This window comes from Sinohyriopsis cumingii, chromosome 6 (assembly GCF_028554795.1).
Source record: "Sinohyriopsis cumingii isolate HCF-2022 chromosome 6, ASM2855479v2, whole genome shotgun sequence".
NCBI classification, from domain to species: Eukaryota; Metazoa; Mollusca; class Bivalvia; order Unionida; family Unionidae; genus Sinohyriopsis; species Sinohyriopsis cumingii.
Genome location: NC_142966.1, coordinates 44,067,022 through 44,090,869, shown reverse-complemented (window position 1 = coordinate 44,090,869; position 23,848 = coordinate 44,067,022). Strand labels below are relative to the sequence as shown.

Genomic DNA, 23,848 nt, shown 5'->3' with positions numbered 1-23,848 from the left:
TTATTCGTTCATACAAGAAATCATGTCATACATGGACACGTTTATCTAATGTTTACACGTGCATGTAATAAGATTATTGTTGTGTTTCCGTTCTCGGCAAACTTAGCGATGCATTATTTTTGTTTTACGAGTTCAGCAAAGATGATTTGCTTTTTATTAATAATTTTTGTGTACAATTCGGTGACTCAAAGTACTATAATACTATATTGTTGCTGTAGTGTTTAACGCCATTTTTCAGCACACGGTAGCTATACATGGCGGCCAGTATTAATGGTGGAGGAAAAACTCGGGAAAACCCCAAAAAGAACCACCGACCCTCGAGAATATGAGACTCGAACCTACGCAGACAAATGTGAGATGGCAGTGATCCGTAGCGGAGAGCGCTTTAGATCACTCGCTATAATACCATAACTCGGAGGCGTGAATGGTCTCCCGAATCTAACGTCGAGCAACATACTAGTTTGGCGCCTACAACAGCAGAGACATTACTGTACTCTAAATTCATATATTTTGATGGGTATCAATTTTCGCAGCTCCACGAAATGTTACCATTTGCTGGTTACTTATTTTAGTGGATTGGTGGAAGTGGCTCTATTGTTTCCACATTAAGCATCAATGTCTCTTGGGTCTTACAATTCATGGTATGTATAGTGTTTGTTTGAACCCTCCCTCCAATTTTAAAAAGGAAAAGGACGAAGGATAGAAACAAAATGCACAAAACGTCGTCATTTAATTCAACAATGTATAATGTACAACCTGATCTTTTTTCCTAATGGCAGTTTCCTAACACTGCCACCGTGTTTGGTTGGACGTGTTCTTTTCAGACAACAGGAGTGATTGTGTTCATCATCGGCGACAAGTGTCAAATAATTCCGTAAATTTTCGTCACTTTTGGGCGTTACATCCTTTTGAACCCATGTACATGAGAGTTAAACCACTCACCTTTTTATTTTGTTCAATATTCTTTTGAGAAATATTAAAGCTGGACACTGTACATACTGGCTCTCTCTCTCTCTCTCTCTCAAAGCTGTCTTTCCGTATGACAATTTAACAAGAGGGCTAATACCATGTCAAATAGAATTCGTACTGAAATAGGAATAGTGTACATGGAATATAAAAAATTATGAAACATGTGGATGAAATGAGAGGAGTGTTTGAAGACGAATACAGTACATAACTACATTCACGAAAATTGCCCGAAATACCGACTTTGAACACAAATCTTTGTTTTCAACGAAACCTGCACCGCAACAAGGCTGGTTTTATACAACTGTAAAAGGTAAGTCTTCTATCCGAATGAGTAGCTAAACTAAACTTCAATATTTATCTTAAATTATCCCCCAAATTTCAAGGATTCATTATTGTGCTTATGCGACGTCCTGCTCTCTCTCTCTCATGATTATATATATATATATATATATATATATATATATATATATATATATATATATATATATATGGATGATTCAACCCCGCACATGTTGCATCGTGAGTATAGCATGCAAATCACGGTACCACCTCGGATAGATATGAAGAAAAAGAAGAAAACTGTAATCTTGTACCTATGTTGTGGTAAATATTCAGTGAATATAATTTCATGATTTTCGCCTCTTTTTTTCAGCATTTGCACAGAACAGTCTGTGGTGTGCCGATACGTGTCAGACACCATATAATGACTAGTACAGTTCTTTCATTATTAAAGCAACATACATCTATGGTTTCTCGACCTATATCAACTCACCTGTACCATGTCATTTTACATTCGGTTGACCGATTACTTAGTGAATCTGCGACCTTGGTAACCTTGATGAGTACGAAGTTGAGGAAAGTGCTTTACACTTCGCTATGGGTGATACACGTTCTTTTGTTTATGCTACCCGTAGCATACCGCCCGGCGGTCGGGGTGAAGATATGCTAAAGGAATCGTGCAATTTCCATGTATGGGGAGGTAACAGTGTTATGCCAAGAGACGAGATGCTAGAGGCGGAGAGGGGAGCGGAAGGCCTGTTGGTATTCCCGCAAGACTGAGTAGATCGGGAATTACTGGACACAGCAGGTAACACAAACATCATCGCTACTGCGTGCACACATCTCGCCCATTACTTTCTATAAGATACGAGTTTGATGTAAGCAAGAGCCCCGGTCTCAAAGAATGACTAATGATTTGCATAGTGATGCACATACGAAGTCGGGAGATTCGTTACCGTTTTAAGAAGCACTACTGTATATATTTTCAAATATTTACTTCGCTTTCGTTGATGAAATTAAGTTTATGTTAAATCTCAAAAAGTTGAAAATCGCGTTTAAAAAACGGCCAAACTTCGACATACATATGACCTACCTCGTTTAAAAATTAAACTCGTTGACGCGTAATAAGGTCACCAGAACAAAATAAAAAATGGCAGTTTGAGACGTAAACGGCTTAAGCAGAAGTTCATGTTTTCACATTAATTTGTAATAATTAAAGAATAAATACTGCTGTCGTCACTGAGATGCAATTGTTTTAATACATAGTGATGTATTCTACTTTAAGAAAAGCAGTTTTGGAGCAGTGGATAAAACGCGTAATTTTTTGTTTGGATTGTGGGAGTCATCTCAAAGAGTTATCATTTAAAGGTTGACGTTATCACCCTCCTCTCTCTCTCTCTTGTAAAATAAAATAATACAAGGACGAGTTCCTTATCTCTATATCTGTATGGTAAACACATACTAATCCAAAGTTCAACTATAGTGCAAATTAAAATGGTGTTTCAGCGTGGACAGAGAAGATCACACACACTTTGATGGACAAAGTAAATCCCATTTACTGCCAGGTTATTGACATGAAACTATGAAAGTAATCATTTTAAACAGGTCACAACTCTTAGCTACTTTTAAAGGAATGAAGTTAAGGTTATTGCGGTAAATGAAACAAGCTACAAAAAAATCAAGTAAGGCTTACTGGGCAAATAGTGAAATAAAGTAAAACTTAAAACAATAGTAATTTGCAGGTTAAAATGAGTTCAGAAATTGTTGCATTAAACTAAGTGAGTGCACATTTAATTGTCAGAATAGGGTGAGGTCTGGAATATTTTACTCCCAAAATAAATAAAATTTCATGCTCCCAAAAACATATAGCTTGAATAAATTCTCACTCTGGCATGTGGACAAAAACTTATCACATCTATTATATAAATGAAAAGAATTAAATAGCCCGTGGTAACGCCAAAACATAAAAAAATTACATTTCCTATTGCATTGGTTTTAAAATGAAAGTGAAAGGTTGGGATTTTTATTATTATTTTTTGTAAACATTATATATATATATATATATATATATATATATATATATATATATATATATATATATATATATATACGCAAATCACGGTACCACCACGGATCGATATGAAGAAAAAGAAGAAAACTGTAATCTTGTACCTATGTTGTGGTAAATATTCCGTGAATATAATTTCATGATTTTCGCCTCTTTTTTTCAGCATTTGCACAGAACAGTCTGTGGTGTGCCGATACGTGTCAGACACCATATAATGACTAATACAGTTCTTTCATTCTTAAAGCAACATACATCTATGGTTTCTCGACCTATATCAACTCACCTGTACCGTGTCATTTTACATTCGGTTGACCGATTACTTAGTGAATCTGCGACCTTGGTAACCTTGATGAGTACAAGTTGAGGAAAGTGCTTTACACTTCGCTATGGGTGATACACGTCCTTTTGTTTATGCTACCCGTAGCATACCGCCCGGCGGTCGGGGTGAAGATATGCTAAAGGAATCGTGCAATTTCCATGTATGGGGAGGTAACAGTGTTATGCCAAGAGACGAGATGCTAGAGGCGGTGAGGGGAGCGGAAGGTCTGTTGGTATTCCCGCAAGACCGAGTAGATCGGGAATTACTGGACACAGCAGGTAACACAAACATATCATCGTTACTGCGTGCATACATCTCGCCTATTACTTTCTATAAGATATGAGTTTGATGGAAGCAAGAAACCCGGTTTCAAAGAATGACTAATGATTGTATAGTGATGCACATACTAAGTCGGGAGATTCGTTACCGTTTTAAGAAGCACTACTGCATATATTTTCAAATATTTACTTCGCTTTCGTTGATGAAATTAAGTTTATGTTAAATCTCAAAAAGTTGAAAATCACGTTTAAAAACGGCCAAACTTCGACATACCTATGACCTACGTCGTTTAAAAATTAAACTCGTTGTCGCGTAATAAGGTCACCAGAAAAAATAAAAAAATTGCAGTTTGAGACGTAAACGGCTTAAGCAGATGTTAATGTTTTCACATTAATTTGTGATAATTAAAGAATAAATACTGCTGTCGTCACTGAGATGCAATTGTTTTATTACATAGTGATGTATTCTCCTTTAAGTAAAGCAGTTTTGGAGCAGTGGATAAAACGCGTAATTTTTTGTTTGGTTTGTGGGGGTCATCTCAGAGTTATCGTTTAAAGGTTGACGTTATCACCCCTCCCTCCATCTCTCTCTCTCTCTCTCTCTCTCTCTCTTGTAAAATAAAATAATACAAGGACGAGTTCCTTATCTCTATATCTGTATGGTAAACACATACTAATCCAAAGTTCATCTATAGTGCAAATTTAATTTTAATATGTTAAGCTATAAAGGTGTTTCAGCGTGGACAGAGAAGACTGATCACACACACTTTGATGGACAAAGTAAATCCCATTTACTGCCAGGTTATTGACATGAAACTATGAAAGTAAATATTTTAAACAGGTCACAACTCTTAGCTACTTTTAAAGGAATAAAGTTAAGTTTATTGGGGTTAATGAAACAAGCTTTTAAAAAAAATCAAGTAAGGCTTACTGGGCAAATAGTGAAATAAAGTAAAACTTAAAACAATAGTAATTTGCAGGTTAAAATGAGTTCAGAAATTGTTGCATTGAACTAAGTGACTGCACATTCAATTTTCAGAATAGGGTGAGGTCTGGAATATTTTACTCCCAAAATAAATAAAATTTCATGCTCCCAAAAACATATAGCTTGAATAAATTCTCACTCTGGCATGTGGACAAGAAAACTTATCACATCCATTATATAAATGAAAAAAATTAAATAGCCCGTGGTAACGCCAAAACAAAAAAAAATTACATTTCCTATTGCACTGGATCAAACTACAAATCAATTTCGGGATTTTTTAAAAAATGACTTTTTTTAAACCGGTGGGGGAGGGGGAGTGCTAGGGTTAGTAACGCAAACACATTTTTTTTTCTAATTGAAGAAATTCTGGCTTTACAGAAAATTCCACTCTGTGAAAAGAAATGTCTGGAAGTAGGTACCTTAGCAGTTTCTAGTTTTTCAACGGATATAAGTTACTATTGCAGAAAATGAAAAGCCCTTGTAAAGTTTCTGTCACTTCTTAAGTTCATGAAAGACATGATAAATAAATAAAGTATGAGATTTGTACATGTAAAGTCTCATTTTCTGGGAAGCTCCAAGCAGTTGGAACACTCCGTAAATTCTTAGACTATTTCACAAATTTGCTGTTTGCTCCTGTTAAAACAATTTTGGAGTAAAACCGATAGTTATTTTCAGAAAGAAATCTTATGCAAAGTAGCATGCCTAAACACTCTTTTCTCTGTGCACTATGAAATCCATACTGCTATTACTGCATGCACTGAAGATTCATGAAATTTATATACAAGGGTGGCTAAGATGCATACTCAAAGCCCCCAAAATTTCCTATTAGTGCCACATGGGTTTATGGTAAAAGCATGTAGAATGACGCTCTCAAAAGTCCACAGTTTTAATTTTGAAGATGGCCCCAAAATAGTGATATGTGACAGTTACTCCAGGTATAAAACAACAAGAGTACCACAGAGCACATTATATGCCCATCTTATGGCATTTTTCTACCAACTACCTTGATCTTAGAACTCCAAACCTACCAGCTGCATGATACAGTTTGGAGCTAGATAAATATAGGTGGTTACAAGTGACGGCTAACCCTTCGCAAAGAAATGCATTGAACTGGCATTGGAACAAAATATGGAATATAAATGGTTCGATTGGCCAACGAGTAAATAACGATTTATGTCTTTAATGATTTAAAAAGAAAATGGTAAAAGAAAACTGGACTGCAAGATCAACATAAGGACTACAATTAACTGCAGTAACAAAGAAAAATTAAACAGACTTTAAACAATTTACATTCAACAACAAAATCATAAGTTCCTTGAAATTCAAAACAAATCATCTGTTAATTTTTTAGAAGACAAATTTGCATGTCTAACACAAAATTGATATGACTGTAATTCAGATATTTTCTCAAAAAACTCTCTAACAGTTAAAAAAAGGAATCAAAATATAATTACCAGGCATCATTTTTCCCCCATATAGAATCATATGGAAAATCAAGTGTAAACCAGGCATATAGTGTGTGGGTGGGTGGGGTGGGGGTGGGGGTGAGAGGATTAGAGGAAATGTACATATATCTATGACTAGAATGTATGTATAAGGCAGAGTTCCCTAAGTATGATGGGAATATTTTCTGTTACCTGAGTAATTCTGAAACTTGCCTGGCATAAATCATCCACTGCATTTAGAAATGGACGAGCAATGGGATGTTGTTGTGGTTATGCCACTGCCTCATAATGCTGACATACCCTGGTAAAAATTAAAAAAATGTGAAGAAAAAACCAAATGCAAATTGAAAAAGCAAGAGAGACCCATTCAATAATAAATGACTAGGATCTTATCATATAATCTTCTAAACTGTCAGAGTCCATGAAAATCACACTTCAAAAAGAGTGTGTGTGTGTGATTTGGATTTTTAACGTAGCTGTACACATTTTTCAGTCATATTGCTACAATGTCTGCAGTGTGGCAGTTTATAGTGATGTCTAGCTCTGAGGCATCATACTGCAGACATGTAACACGATGTCCCACCCAGTCACATTATCCTGACACCAGGCCGAACAGTCCTAACACTAACCTCTTAATGTCAATGAGAGTGAGGGAAAAGAAATGCAACATGCAATATAGCCTTATGAAAGAAATACTACATGACACTGAAACATCCACTTCAATATTTAGTGTCAAACAGTTAAAGTACTAAGAAAGCTTTTGTACTTACATGTATATGTAAGAATAAAATATGCATACAAATCAACACAAACGAAAGTCCCACAAAATTAACTTATCATCAACACAAGTATCCAAACAGACACAATGACACAAATAAAGATTCCACCCAAACTGAAACTGCAAGCTCTTCATATGAGCTTGAGACAACATAAGCTTGTATGAAGCTGGCACAGAAAGTGTTACCATGCAAGCTAGTATTTGGAACCTTGAGGCATGCCTGCATTAAGCTGACAATCTTGTGAGGGTCTATACTGCAAGCCTGCAGAGTCCTAAATATTGTAATGGCCAAGTTTATGCAACCATAGTCAAGTAGAAAACAAGCTTCTTGTGGGGTTACCACCAACTTCCATCACATGATGGGCTATATATGGTTGAAGAAGAACCTGAGAAAACACAGACAAGGACCACTGGCCCAAGAAAAGCCAGTTAAGCTTTTTCACATACCCACCTTGAGCAAACCAGAAACATAGATCCATGTCGACAGAGGTTAGAAGGTAGTGATCAATAAAAGCAAAGGCCTTAGACCACTTGGCCACTCCAGGCCCCTGAAAACAAGCTTGCACAAGCTATCAATTTGATGCAAATTTCATCACTGTAAAAATATTGCATGCAAGATTAACAGCTGACAATTCAAGAATACCCGTTGTGACAATAAAGATGTTGGAGTTGCATTAAAAAAGAGGTAACATGTAATATCAATCTAAATACATGAGAATTTTTTAAAACTATTTCTGAAATAAATTTATTTACAAAAAACAACTTGATCGTTTTTTGAACAAAATAAGAGAAAGAAGTAAAACCAAAAAGTTTAGTAAAATCAATAAAAAAAATTATTCTCAAAGTTCCATATGTAAGCGAAACTTATACTATTGTGAATAAATTCTATATGTTCTATCACAAGTCCATAAGTAAAGAATGTTCCAAATGAATTCCTTTAATCTTGAACATGCTGATATACCTCTAGTCTTGAACATGTTGATGTATGAACTGTCTTGATGTATCATAATTATATAATCCAGAGTATCGTTGAATCAATTCACAATAATCCCAAAGTAGTGTTTAGTACAAGAGTCAATGAGCACTTTATAATCCACTGAATAATTTTAAATAAATGTTTTGTCTCAAATTACATCTGAACACAACAGTAAATGATTCCATATACTGAACTTAAAACAGGAATGAATCATTTATTTACTACTTTCACTTGACCTAAGATGCAATAAAATTCGCAGGATAAGGGTTACAAGTTTACTTCCAGAACATTGTGAGTTTGTAAATAAGATTAGGCCTTGAACTCAAACTGAAGTAACATCTGTTTCATCATTTTTTTTAAAAAGGACAAAAGTTAGATAGACACAATAATCAGACAAGACAATAGTCAGGGAGGTCAGAACTCAACCCTCAATCATAGACAAAAAAGGTCAAGCACACAAGATAAATATACACAACAATATTCTGAACCTTACAGCCTCTGAAAAGTAAAAAAAGTTTTAAAACCATGCTAAAAGAAAGTAAAATTACATAGCTAAATAACCAAAGCATTAAAGGGGCATCCAACCATATTTCGCTTTGGATCAAAACAGATAAAATGCTTAAGGTCATGGGCCACTGAGCAAGAACATTCCTTATCACTAATATGGGATGAGAATGGACTGTGTTGAAAATCCCTAAAATGTTTGCTGGGGGTTTGCAGGCTACTTAAGTTCCAAATCAGTACAGGGCAAAGCTTAGTAGGAACTCAGGGGGCTCTTAAAGCCCCTTAAAGCTTATAAATGTGATCACCAGCATTATGATGATCATCTTCATAACTACAGCAGCAGTTGCAGGGACAGTATTGTCTGGAGCCAGACTAGATTTAGTATCTTTATCTTTCACAAGATAATCCAATGAATAGTTTGTCGCTTTTGCTTTTGCCTTATTCTTATGCTTTTTTTAATTTATACAATGTGCTTGCCTCCATAACTAATCAGGTATACACACAGTGAGCACATTGCTTTTCCTGCTATGTCTACATCTGTTACAAACTGACAATTTCAACAACTTCATGATTTATTAAGATATCAACATATAGATCCAACCAAGCCCACAAAAAAAATCTTTTTCACACCTGTCAACTTCCAGAATCCTGGCATCATCTGATGCAATGATTCATTAAAATGGATATTTTCAAAATGACTATATGGTCGCGAGCAGCATAATGTGGCCCATAGGGTTGGATATGCCTGTAAAACTTAATAACCCAAGTATTAAAGTCAAATAAATACATGTATGTACATATCTTCAACAATGGGATGGAAAATAAGTCACATATGAGTATCAGGATGAACACAATCATACTGACAAGCCAATATACAATGGTTGCTTCATAACTTTCACTCAAAGTGCATTTTCCGTATTGTCATTTGCATTAAGGTACAATATCACCTGCACATGTTTAGCTGATCAACTCACATTAATTTCTGTCTGCCTGGCAGAAAATATTATTCATCAATCTCTTTACCAGTTGAAAGCTTATTTTAGTAATCTTTAGGCACCACTGATGTCGTAAATACTGTGCAAAATGTGAATTTCTCTTGAAAGAAATGATGATGTCCAATATGTGACCATGGTTGGACTGGGAAGAATAGTGTATCATATTTTGAAAAGATTCCATTAGTTCACCAAATAGAACAATTATTTAAAAGACTGATTTTATCAGATGTTTTTGCATAAATTAAGGGGGGGGGGAAAGAAAACACCCTGATAATAATGAGGATATCTTTGATGGTGAGTTTTATCTCAAACATAACAAAGCTGGCAACTTTCTAAACAATAATACAAAATACCTTTTATGTGGTACAACAATGATGAAGTGAAATTGTTTAAATGATCCAAAATTATCATTTAGCCCATATTTCTTGCAATCAGTAACTTGTTAAGACAGAATGAAGCAAGACAATACATTTTTAGGTCTACGGTGTGGAAAATCAAAGTTGTTATGTTTGGTCTTATTTTAAATAAAGCATTCTGCTTTCCTTGCAAAATTGTTGCATGTAGCAAATAAAAAAGAATTAGTGGGTTTATGATCTGACTCATACCCAATGTGTTGAAACAAAAAAATGTGTTCTCAATTGTCTCTGTTTCTCATTGCAAACCCTAGCACACTTTCACCCATAGATAAAAATTATTATTTTTACAAAAAAATCACAGTAAATATAAACAAAGTTAACATATTTTTGTGTTTGGCCTAATAATATACAGAAATTCAGGCAGATTCACAGAAATGCAAGGTCTTCAGAATAAAGAATTTCTCACAGCCATTTCCTCCAGTAAGACAAAATCTCCACATTTGTTCCCCTTTTGGCTTTAGATGTATTTTACTCCACTTCAGTATAGAAATCCAGATGGTGTTGGGAGGGAGTCAATGATGTCAGATGGTTAGGTTCCACCCTCGCCACATTTGTTAAAATAGCACATTTTCAGTTGACAAACAAGAATGTTAGCCATCTTGAAGTACAGTGAACCGCATCTTCTAAACAAATCATCTCAGAAAAAACCTTCGTCCTTCCCTGCCTCTTGTATGATTCAGATACCATCCACTGAAAAAGATTACAACATGTAACATGGACACAAATTGGGCTATTTACCTGTTTGGCAATACAACATAAGCATTTAAGTTCAACATTCCAAAATCACTTGACAAGTGTTAGAAACAAATCTAAGTTTTGTTCATGATCATCCTTAAAAGAGATCCTAAATTTCAGCTTTACAATCCATTTTCAAAAGACTGTCACAAACAGCTGTCACAATCTATTTTCAAAGGGTTGTGACATCATAATAGTACTTCTTAAAAACTAACAGACAATAAAATTACTTGATTCCTCAAGACCTCTGAAGCAGAATCAATGGCAATTTATAAAAAAATGAAAACACAAGTATAAATTCTTGAGAAAATTGCCTACATTTATACAACCTCATTACTTTCCTCAAAGTTCACTGAACAAAATCAGCTGATACAGTTTGATATCTGGGAAGAAAAAAGTCCCTGGAAAAACAGGAATCTGATTCAGACAAGCTTGCAAGATGTGTCTGTTCAATAGATATTTGTAGCATTTTCAGTCTTCTTGAAATTCTGGGGTCAGAAAGATGCTTGTCAGACTCTTGTGATTGTAGCTTTTTTTCACACAGTATCATGAATGATATCAATATCTCATTGAATTTTCATGTGTCTGGAAATGTAGCTAAAATCACCGAATTTGTCTCTCTTAAACACAACTCATATTAACATACAGCACAACACCATTCAGTTAATACATGCTGAAAAAGACTGGTCTGTGTACATGTATGTCTGTCCCGAGTTCTGGAAGACTCCATTTTTTATATTACAAAGAAATCAAAGGGAGGCAACTACATAATGGCTGATTTTAGCCAAATAGGAAAGCTGATCACTTTTTAAAAAACATATCTCTTCCACAGGTCATGGCAACATAAAAAACTCTGCTTTAGCATATATTTAATGAGATACGTTACACTCTATGATGATTTGAATGGTGTTGAAATACTTCATGCGCAAAACGAATTGCTTAACTTTTACTTACATATAATGATGCTAACCGGAACATTCACTGAGTGTGAGACACTGATATAATTCACAATGCTGTAAGGAATGAACCAACTTACACAACTCTTGTGGTTTGAAACCTGACCTCTCAATCCACAGGCACTTGATTTTGGAGTACTACTGTGTACACTCACCAATTTACACAAGGTAACTTACTAATGCAGGTCACTCTCTGACCCCGCGATGACACTGCTCTAATTTTTCAATACTATCTGTGCATTTAGTCACTCATAACTTACACCATAGTAAAGAAGACATTCCATACCTTTCTTCTGTGTATCATTTAAGTACATGTACATTATTGACTTTGAATGGTTATAAGTTTATGCGTAGCTTTGTGTCATGTATACTTTGGCACACAGGTCCACCAGTAAATTTCTGGTCTACTTTACAATGGATGGTGATAGCTTAAGTGAATAGTTATTCTACAGAGCAAGTCTTTCAAACATCGGTATCAATAATATATCTCCACCTAACCTGGCAAACATGCAATCGGTACATCTTAAGTCATTTCTACCAAGTTGTTTCTTTTATGCAAATAGTTAAGGGTCATGACCACTATGATACACATACAATATAGCAAATAAACTGATTAGTTGAAAAAATGTATGAAATTTTATTTTCCAAATGATCACGAAAGAAAATAAACTTCTGAATTTGAATTGTTCTTATTTTTAGGTATTCATTGTTTATATACATAATTCCCAATAATTTAATTCACTCCCAAGTAGACGGTACAGACCAGAAGTTTACTGGTGGACTTGTTTGCCAAGGTATACTTGACACAAAGCAATGGATAAACTATGAGTAAAAATGGCTATTCAAAATAAGCAATGTACTTAAAGGTACATGGATGAAAAATGTGGAATATCTTATTTACTGTGGTGAAAATTATGAGTGACTAAATGCGCAGATAATATAAAAAAATTAGATCAGAGTCAACAAGGGTCAGAAAGTGTCCTGAGAGATTCATTACCCTGTATTAATTGTAGGAACTGGGGATGATGCTAGAGGGCATATGCAATCAATAGATTTTCTCAAAATGGCAACCGCAATACCCTTGGAACTTTCTCCACTTTCCTATGTAAAATGCCGACATTGTTACATCCTAATGTATTCATGGTTTAAATGTAAACTGTTTATATTTAGGCTCCAGTGGCCTAGTGCTTAGAGTGTCCGCCTCTGATGTGGGAGGTCGTGGGTTCGATCCCTGGCCAAGTCATGCCAAAGACTTACAAAAATGGTACTAACAGCTGCCTCGCTTGGCGCTTAGTATCAAGAGGTTAGTGTTAGGAATGGTCGGCCTGGTGTCAGGATAAAGTGACTGGGTGGTACATCATGCTACATGTCTGCGGCATTTTGCCTCAATGCTAGATATCACTATAAACTGCCACACTGCAGATATCATAGTGATATGACTGAAAATTTTTTAAAAGCTATGTTAAAAAAAAAAATCCAAATCCAAATGTCTATATTTAGTGTATAAATAGTGAATGGGGATACCTTAAGGACAATGGGACCTTAATGTTAAAATAGGGTGTTTGTACTATCGGGACAATGCGAATTTAACATGGGGAAATAAGTTGGGACTATTGATGGACAAAAGAAATGTATAGGGACTGTCTAAGGACAATAGGAATTGAACAGGGGTGATGTCACAGTACTGAACACTAGCAACGTTGTTGCAAGGAGCTGACCTCAATTGGGCGGAACAGTGTGACAAGGGGTTTACCTGATAATATGTTACTCTAAGGACAAAAAGAGACATAGAGACATGGTTAGAGATAGCATTAGAGACATAGACATATTACACATACATAGATTTATGAACATAAATCTAATACACACAAAAATCAACAAAAACGTTTTAGGCAAGGGAGAATAGATATCTTTTTGAGGCAATGGAGGGGCCCTGAAAAGGGCCTTTGGGTTTCTTCTTGTTCTTCTAATTTCTGTCTTCTCTTCCTCTTTTCCACCAACACCTTATCTTCTCCACTACATTCATCCTCTCCTTTTTGTCATCTTTGTCCTCCTTCACTACCTCCTCTTTTCCTCTTCTCATTTTCTTCTTCCTCATTATTTTCTCATTCCATCATCTTATCTTTCTTTTACTTATTTATCCTCCTTTTCTTCTTTTTTCCTCCTTTATCATTTATCTTCTTTCTTCTTTTTTTCCTCCTCTTTCTCAAGTCTGGCACTATCTGCAACGGTCTCCATGGCCAGCTCATCCAGGAGTCGCCTGGCATGGAGTTCCAACAATTTGCTGCTTCTGCTCATCTTCTTTGAAGTTAATTAGTGAATGATGGGTAGCCAGACTGGTTACACTTTATATACTTCAAGCATGGACATGAAGGAAAACATCTCCCTTACACACAAACTAACAATACCCACACCATAACCAAAAATAAGGAATGTGCTAACCTAACAGAAACACTCATGTTCCCTTTTAACCTACACACTTTATTGCCAGTCATACATACAAAAAAACACATAGACTATCTTACAAGTCTGGAAAACGAAGTGTTTATAGGCACATTTCTATCCCATTACACACACACACACACACACACACACACACACACACACACTATTTGACAAAGCCAGAGAAACAGTGTTTATAGGCACACTTTTAGTTTTTAACCTACAAACATAGACATTTGACAATAGAGTAGTGTCTTTTCTAGATTGTTGGGGTAGCCCTGAAAAGGGCTGTTTTGTTTGGAGTTGTGGCAATCACTTATCGTCTAAGATTGTGTTCCTGTCTGGCTGCAGGCTATCCAACAGGATAGGCTTGGGTATCAGGTTTTGACTCACATGATGTAAATTCACATGGGCTTCATTCAGTTTAGCTAAATTAGAAGTCATCTTCACAGGTTTACAAGTCAACAATGGATGGTCAGACTGGAGACCTCACTGCTTTATATGGCTCAAGTGCAGACGTGATAGAAAACATCCCTATGGTTTTTGGATAGGAAAGCTATAGCTCATCTCATGGCGAGGGATAGACAGAAGTCAAAAAGCATGTATAGTGATAAAAGTGTTTTAAAACAAACCACAAAGAATAATTTTTTAATAACATTTTTATTCAACCAACCAATAACCAACATATAACATAAACACATTTTTTAAATAATTTTTTTTTTTACAAGCTTGACAATGTTGTGAAGTCAAGTTAGACTTCCACTGATGGAGATCATCTGGCCAGTGATGTACACTATGTTTCCTAGCTAAAGACAAGAGATATCCATAATGGTCACAAAACCATCTATCTACTTTATCATTGTTTCTAGAAGGGTCACAATCAAAATAAGTTACTAAATGTTCTAAGGGATATCCAAGGCTGCACTGATGATGAAAACACACACAATATGGTCCACACACCATGGAATCTGTGCCTTGTAATTTCACATTATTGATTTGTGTCATCTGGTCATTTCTTCTCATAAAGTTAATGATGTCATCTTCCAAAGGTGGTAATCCATACAAATCAAAGTACTCCACGCAAGCATCGTGGGGAAAGTAGTGGGTTCCTGGGAGATGACTGTCATCTGTGTTGATAAGCTTCAGTCTTTAGGTTTATGATGAGGAAGTTCATCTTTAGCGCACAAGACAGGATTCCAGGAAGTGGTGTACAAACTGTTTTTCAAAAGGTAATAAAGTTCCCAGGTATCCATTTTTTTCTTCTTCTTTCACAGGTAATGATAAGTCATCAATTCAACCCTAACTTTTTGCTTGAAAATCTCTGTCAAGTAATCATCTCTTCACTTCATCTCCGTACTCTGTGCCAAGAGAGATTCAATGAGATGGATCTCTAAAGCAGTCAATGGAGGGGAGGAATGATCACGCAAGTCTTTATACCACTGATGCAACATGGCTTCTTCTGAGATGAGACTCCAAGCTTCGTCCAGATACTCATCCAATTTTTCTTCTTGACTCATCATCAGACATTATCATGTTGAATTTGACTGTGATGATCGTTTTGACATCCACAGCAATCTTTCTTGGTCAACCCTGTAATTGTTCCTGCCAGGCGTTTGGAAAAAAAAAGGAGACTAAATGTTGTTCTAGTTCTGGCCATCACCATCACCTTTTCGTCTTTGTCTTTTGGTTCTGCTTCCAAGATATCCTCCCATTCACCATTCAAAGAAGGATAAGAGTCATCCATACTCTAATAGTCTAGAATGACTTCTGTCAAACTGTTGATTTCTATTGTCGAATTTGTTATATAAGATGACGTTCACGGTCTCCTCCAGTTGTTTTGTAAACTGAAGTTCCACACGAATTTAGCCTGATTTTAGAGGGTGAAAATGACCCTCGTCGCTGCCTTGGTCTGTAGTGAAATCAAAAGCCCACAAAGCATAACCTCTTGCATAATCATCGTATGAAATGCCATGACTGCTGTTGGTCCCTAACTGTCTGGTGGCTTTGTACAGGGACAAGTACGGCCTAAATTCTTCTTGTCAAAGTTAGGTTCAAAGGGTCTGGTACACAAGGTACTGCCATTGCAACTGACTTCAATCTTAGACGCACCAAAGTGTTGAAAGAAGAAAGGATCTTTTTGAGAGACTCCGTTGAAGGCTGCATTACTGACGATAACAATGATTAAACGTTTGGGTAAATGTCCTTGGAAAAGATGATCTTCGTTCATGGATCGCTGATTCTAGGGAATGGTGAAGGTTTTCACTTCCACACGTCATATCAGATGCTTGCCAATCGTTCTGCTCGAAGTGTGACTGATGTAGTTTCCCAGTTTAGGTAACACTTCCACGCGTCATACGTAGAGTCGGGATTCTTGGATGATGGTTTTGTATTTGGTAACATCACAAGTTATCAAATGGAAAGCAGTACTGCTGCGATTCAGTCTTATCAGATATCCACCCCATTCAGCAAATACTTTTCTTGCAATGTCCAAATGCAAGCGATCCATCAGTTTTAAACTGCTGTTGGGTGGTGTAATTTTGCTTCAACAATCTTTAAATCCCACATTTTCTTCTGATATTTTGTTGAACTTGTCTCTTGTGACAGGTTTCCATACCATGCCAGCATCCAGATTGGTGTTCCTGTCTTCTTTGCTGTACAACAAGAGATTTTCAAGGTATGCTCAGTAAGGGTAACATCCATGCTGCTGCTGACCAGTTTCTTATTCAAATACAATGTACTTCACTGAACAAGGAATGCATGAAATTGTTGGGGGCTACATTATCATCGTCCTCTAGATTGGTATTGTCTGCCGTTTCAATCAACTCCTATTCAGATCAATGTAATCTTTGGGCTGTCCTTTGATTTCAAACTTCTACCCACTGGGATTCTTGCATCATCACCATGGTGGGTGGCAAGGCAAAGAGATGCAGATCAGACATGGAACATGCGAAAGACCCTTGGTGCAACATTTTTTCTCTTTAATAAAAAAAAACAAAACAAAGGCCCATTTCAGGGCCACTCCACTGCCTTGAAAAGATATCTATTTCTCTCTTGCCTAATTTTTAGTCAGTTGTATAGTTGTTTGTGTGATTGATTTATGTTCATAAATCTATGTATGTGTAATATGTCTCTAACCCTATCTCTAACCATGTCTCTATTTGTCCCTACAGAAATGTGTATTCTTGTCAACCCCTTGCCACCTTGTTGCCAGTGTCCAGTACCCTGACATCACCCCTGTTCAATTCCTATTGTCCCTATTCATTTCACTTTGTTGGGGCCCCCGAGTGGTCTAAAGCGCTCTCTGTCACGGATCACTGCCATCTCACCTCTGTCTTCGTGGGTTTGAGTCTCGGGCTCAGCCAATGTGGATATGTGAGAAAGCTTGCCAGTAGCTTCTCGTGGATCGGTGGTTCTTTCCGGGGTTTTCCTGGGTTCTTCCTCCATCAATAATACTGGCCGCCATGTATAGCCTATCTTGCACTGAAAAATGGCGTTAAACACTATAACAATAACAATTTCCCTTTGTCCCTCAATAGTCCCAACCTTTGTTCGATTTCCCTTGTCCCTCAATAGTCCCAACCTATGTTAAACTTTAGCTTGTCCCTCTACAGTCCCACCCATGTTGAATTTCCATTGTCCCTATAGTACTGACACCCTATTTTAACATTAAGGTCCCATTGTCCCTAAGGTATCTTCATGAATATGACATTGGGCCTTTTGTACAACATATTCTGGGGAAATAAATGAGAACATCATTTTTGAAAATGTAGTAAAACTAAATAAATCAATACATGCATGGAGATATGAATACTTTTTAAATACTTGGAAGATCATTTTACAAACATAATGCTACAATGTGTGAGAATATTTTCGGAAAGCCCCTGAATTAGTCTTTTAATAGGTCACCCATGCTATCAAGAACAGTAACTCTGACATGTGGGTACAAAAAATGTAAACAATGGCATCAATACGGCATAAACTGAGTTGCAAAACACACAAAAACTTCACTGTATGACAAAGCGGACAATTATACCAAAGAATCAGATCATACAAACTTATTTTCATTCATTACACTAAATGTGTTACAAAATTTTTGGTGTGTAATGTATTTTCAAGATTTGACTCGGACTTGTATTTACAAATGACAGGTGATATCTAGATGCATTGGTAGGCCTATTTAATTAAAAATTTTGATGTTTAGAGGTTTAAAAAAAATGCAAAAAGAGGTCAAATGTAAATCATTACATTTCTGTTTGCTTATTTACACTAATTTACAGATATGAAAATTGACCAAAATTATCTTATAATTCCAAAGTGGCAATTGTTGTTTACTAAACTGTGATTTCAGGTATGTATGTAGGTATGTATGTATGTATGTATGTATGCATGTATGTATGTATGTACAGTGTATATACAAGAATGCAATGATTATGAACTATTTTAACAGAAAAATATCATTTCAACTTGTTGATGACTAGTCATTATGGTATTTCATTCAAAAATGATTGGGGGGGGGGTGTACTTGAAAAAGGCACAGAGAGGCTTAAGTACCAGAAGCAATGAAGAAGTAAATTTATTATTAAAGCTGAATGTTCACAAAATGTTTTTTATATTACCATATGAAAGAAACATGCAAATTTCAGCTTGAAATAACCATGAGGTCAAGATTTTGCAAAAAGTGACCAAAGACCAATGTTAAAATGGACAGTGCATGTGTTTAAATGCCTGCTGTGAATTTAATTGAAAAGATATTAAGATGAGTTCTATTTTGAATTTCGTACACAACATGAATTGTGACAGCAACATATAATTTCAACATGTGTGTGACTCGAGAATATAGTATTTCATACAAACATGGGGGGGGGGGGGTTGTCACGTTTGCCTGCCCGTGATTACGTAAGTCAGGAACAAAGGAATGGGTTAGTGCAATGAGTTTGTTGACCCTGCACTGTTACGGCGATTTTGTTTGTACAAGAACCCTTCGTTAGGTGTTATCGCTCGCATATAGATGTTAAAAGCTTTGTTCTAAGAACAAAGGACCCTCGGTGCTATTGTAAATCTCTCCGCTTGACAGATGGCCTGAGGCTCGTCTGTTAAGCTGGACTGACTGGGGGTAGAATTGATATCTAATCAGAACTGAGGAAGGGAGGGGCCATCAATTCGAATCAGAACTTAACAGTCATTTGAACTGATAACGAATTAGTGATTTGTAAGCCGTCGTACTGGTAAAGCAGAATATACTCACTCCGAGGGAGCCACTCGTGGTTTGGCAGGAAAACTCTTAGTACATTCTAAGGACAGAAAGCTTCGTAAAGGTCAGTGAGTTATTTGCTCAATTGTTGCAGAATGTTATGGCATTGTAACTGTAATTAAGTGCAGTATGTATATTTACCTACTAGAATCGTTAGCACGTAGAATTACGCTTGTATTGTTTAATTTACATGCGCACTTGAGAAATGAGCTGAGATTATGTAGATTGCTCGCTCGTCAGAATTAGTACTGTATTTCGCTATTTAGTTACTTCGTAGTAAACTAGTATATTTATTCATGTGATATTCTAGATTTTGCCATTGTGAATTAAATGGTAGCTTGTAAAATGGCTGCAGCGTGTAAATTTAAATAATATGAATATTTGAATATTTGTGTACACTTGTGGGAGTGTAAAGTACAGAAATGCGTCGGATTATTGTGATATTGTTGAGAATAATGAGATTAAGAATATATATATATATATATATATATATATATATATATATATATATATATATATATATATATATGTGACGCAATTTAGTGATTTCTGTTTGATAAGTAGGATACCGCTCTTATTGCAACGTTGTTTCTATAAGAACGTGAGTTTTTCGATGTGCATGAATGCGTGACCAAAGATGTAGATAACCTTGATCTGACGATTAATTGATTGTTGATTTAGTGTGAGCGAAATGGCTAACACAAATACTAACGTCCTTGTGTTTTTCGTAGGAAGCTTTTGGGGACAGAGTAGAAGTCCCGAGTCTCAGAGAGACAGGATAGAAATAGGCGGAGAACGCCGGAAGGAGAAATAGAGAATAGAATTAGGCGGGTAACAAGCCTCGTTGAAGGAAAGAGAGAAAGAAAAGGAGGATAAGAAAGGAAGACAAAAGGGGAGGAGGACAAGAAGAATCGGAGAACACCGGAAGGAGGAAAGCAGTTGGCATAGTAAACTCAGATGAGTAGAAATCAAGTACAGGGGAAAGCCATCTCACACTAAAATCACGTGATGAAATAGGTTGTCACATGGTCGAGAGGAAGTAGATTGGTTGAGAACTTAATATCGTTTAATTTGTATTATGTATTAAACTGTTATTCTTTTGGATTTCACCCTTGTGTTCTTAATAATTTAATTGTTGGTATTGCTGACTGGGGGCTCGGAGCTTTACCTCTCTCTATCACTAATTTCACTTCCTACAAAAACGAGCCAGGGTGGGAATTCCTCAGTAATTCAAATAAATATTGGGAGCATCCCACCCCAACGACTAACAGGAAGTCATATAGAACTTCACAGGGGTACTTGATAAAAAGGCACAGAAAAGGATTCCGAAGTATCTGGAACATAAGAAAAGTCTATTTATTTTTATAGTTGAATGTTCACTCAACATTTTTATATAACCATATGTAAGAAATATGCAAATTTCAGCTTGAATTAACATGAGGTCAATATTTTGCAAAAAGTGACCAAGACCTATAGACCTATATTAAAAATGGTGGACAGTGCATGAGTATGCTTCCTGTGAATTTATCTTAAAAGGTATGATGAAGAGGAATTCATTTTTAAACTTAACACACTCAAATTATGCAGCAAACATTCCTTTTTATTTATTCTAAAATTCTGAAGGAATAAAAAAAAAATCTTGTTGCTATTATCATGTGCCCGTACTCTGTGGTAATTGTCTTAAGCTATGACATATATCTGCATTTAGCGGTTACTACTGAAACACTGAAAACAGACCAAAATGAAAAATGGTGGACGGTACATGCGTTTGCTTCCTGTGAATACATCTGAAAAGATATGAGGAGTAGGAATTCATTTTTAAAGTCAGCACATTTGAATTCTGCAATAAACATTTAATTTTTGTTTATTCTAAAATTCTGAAGATAAAAAGTTCATCCCGTTGCTATTATCATGTGCCTGTACCTCAATTACTCCATGGTAACTGTCTTCAGCTATAACCTATAACTACATTTCATGGGTGCCATAGAAACACCAAAATGCACTGAAAAACCAAAACAGACTGAAATTCACACTGAAATCCACATGCATTTACATCTCTGTATATATATATATATATATATATATATATATATATATATATATATATATCAGTGTACACAGAGGAATTATTATTTGTTTTTTTGTTTGAATAGTAATATAGAACAAAATTAAAAATGATCTGAGTGATTTTGATACAGATTATTTACTTTTCTCTGTTATAGCATTTGTCAATAGGTTGTACTTTGCTGGACAGGTATCATGAACGGCTGATCATTCTGTTCTGGAACATAGGTGGTATGATAAAGGGGTGCTCACCAGTTATTACATACTTTTGAGCGAGTGATAGATGTAATGTGAAGTTGTTTGCATTTAAAACATGCACAGTAGAGATTATGTTGGCATACCTCTTTGCTTCTTTGATGTAATGTGGCTGACATTTCTTTGGATACTGTACTTTTGGAAACTGTACATAAATACATTGCTAGATAAAATGGCTCTTCCCTTGTGCTAAAAAAATTTAGCCTGAATTAGTGTTAAGTACAATTTCCTTAGCAGATAATCAAAGGAAAATGAATTTTGCCAGACTGGACAATACCAGCTTCTGAAAGTTATGAATAAATTACCAAAAATATAAAATGTAAAAAAAGTTATAGGCTCTTTTTTTCATACAATTTACCTCTAAGTTTAATGAGTGAAAATGACCAAATGAAGCTAGCATTTTTCTGAAAGGCGCATATCTGGAGCAAGGCCAAGCTGTGTACTTAATAACTCATATTAAACCCATCAATCATATACCAAAATAAAGGGAATTAAAGGTTCTTTGGGGCCCTGAGTGGCCGAGTGGTCTAAAGCGCTCTCCATTACGGATCACTGCCATCTCACCTCTGTCTGCGCAGGTTCATGTCTCGGATTCGGCCAATGTGGGTATGTGAGAAAGCTTGCCAGTAGCTTCTCAAGGGTCGGTGGTTCTTTCCAGGGATTTCCCGGGTTCTTCCTCAACCACTAATACAGCCTATCATTTGCTGAAAAATGGCGTTAAACCCTACAACAACAACAACAACAATCAAAGGTTCTTTGAACAGGACAATACCTAAGATATACAAAATCTTTTTTTAAATAGCCAATATAACCAGTGAGGAAACAAGGAGAAATTCTTTTTCTTTAAAATTCTAACTCTATGCAAAATATAGAACTGTAGAGAGTTACCGTAAAACAAATATAAAAATGGATGCAATTACTTTTCTTATTTTCATATCATTATGTGTGATGTTCTGAACAAAATGGTACATTACATTGATGTTATGCCTGGAAATAAGCTACTTAGGCTTATTTTGCTCTTGCTTACGTAGTATGCCTTGAGGCATGTTTGTGTGAGTAGTAACCTTAATTATGGGGAAAAAGTCTTACTGAATATAGGAATAGAGCCAACTTAAATTTAAATGGACAGTGTAATTCGGTTTAATTCATATGTACGTATCAAAAACCGTATCATTAAAAGTTAAAGTAAATATATAATATAATGTCGTCGAATCTTCTGTTAAATCAAGTACGCCCGATTGGCGCCATTACATGAATTTTCCTATGAATAGGAAAAAAGTGAATAATTCGTGTCATAATCACTTAACTCATATTTTAGTTTGCTTTATATTATTATTCAAACAAAAACAAATCATAATTCCTGTGTGTACTTCGATATATACACCAAGAACATGTAAATACATGTGTATTTCTGTGTTTCTATATAGTAACCCTGCATAATGTGCATTTAGTCACTCACAACTTAAAACCACCGTAAAAACAGACATTGCAAACCTTTCCCCCTATAAGCAGCTTTTGTTCTTAATGACATCGTTATACAAGTGGTTACCACCAAACTGCAGTCCCGTAATCTGGCAAAATGCAATACGATCTTGTTTATACTCACCAACATGACAGCTCCATGATTTTGCGTTCGCAATAATTCTCTCCAGGGTGGATGATCAGTAGGGGACCGTCCATTTAATACGTACGCATGGATACGCTTGCGGGGGGGGGGGAGGCTACTGATAATGTACGTACGCATAGGAAACGGGGGGTGGGGTGGGGCTCAATACTAATTTGACTAATATGTGTAACCTGCTCGACTGGGTTAGGTCAGCGTTTGCATTTTAGCGGACACATGACAAACGTTTAAAAGTTACGCAGGTTATTTCTTTTGATGCAGCCAGACGTTAAACGTCGGTGGACTGTTTATTAAACACGTTAATATTATTAATCCTTGATCGTTTCTGCGTGGATTAAATTTAGGCTATTCTATAGAAGGGGCGGGGGCATCAAGCGTACGTACGCAGATGGGGTGCGTGTAAAAAAAGTACGCATGTGTAAGGGAGGGGGAGGGTCCAAGGTTTGCCAGATTTGTGCGTACGTACTAAATGGATGGCCCCTAGCTAAACATACTGGTATTATCTGAAT

General features: G+C 36.1%; 1 long non-coding RNA gene across 1 annotated transcript; it reads right to left on the bottom strand.

Annotated features, from left to right (window-relative positions):
- Nucleotides 1-9,879: 9,879 nt before the first annotated feature.
- LOC149796826 (uncharacterized) lies at nucleotides 9,880-23,440 on the bottom strand. The gene is made up of 2 exons (XR_016421737.1): nucleotides 23,322-23,440; nucleotides 9,880-10,702 (listed from the first exon to the last, which is right to left on the bottom strand). It is a non-coding gene; the product is annotated as an uncharacterized LOC149796826 (long non-coding RNA).
- Nucleotides 23,441-23,848: the final 408 nt, after the last annotated feature.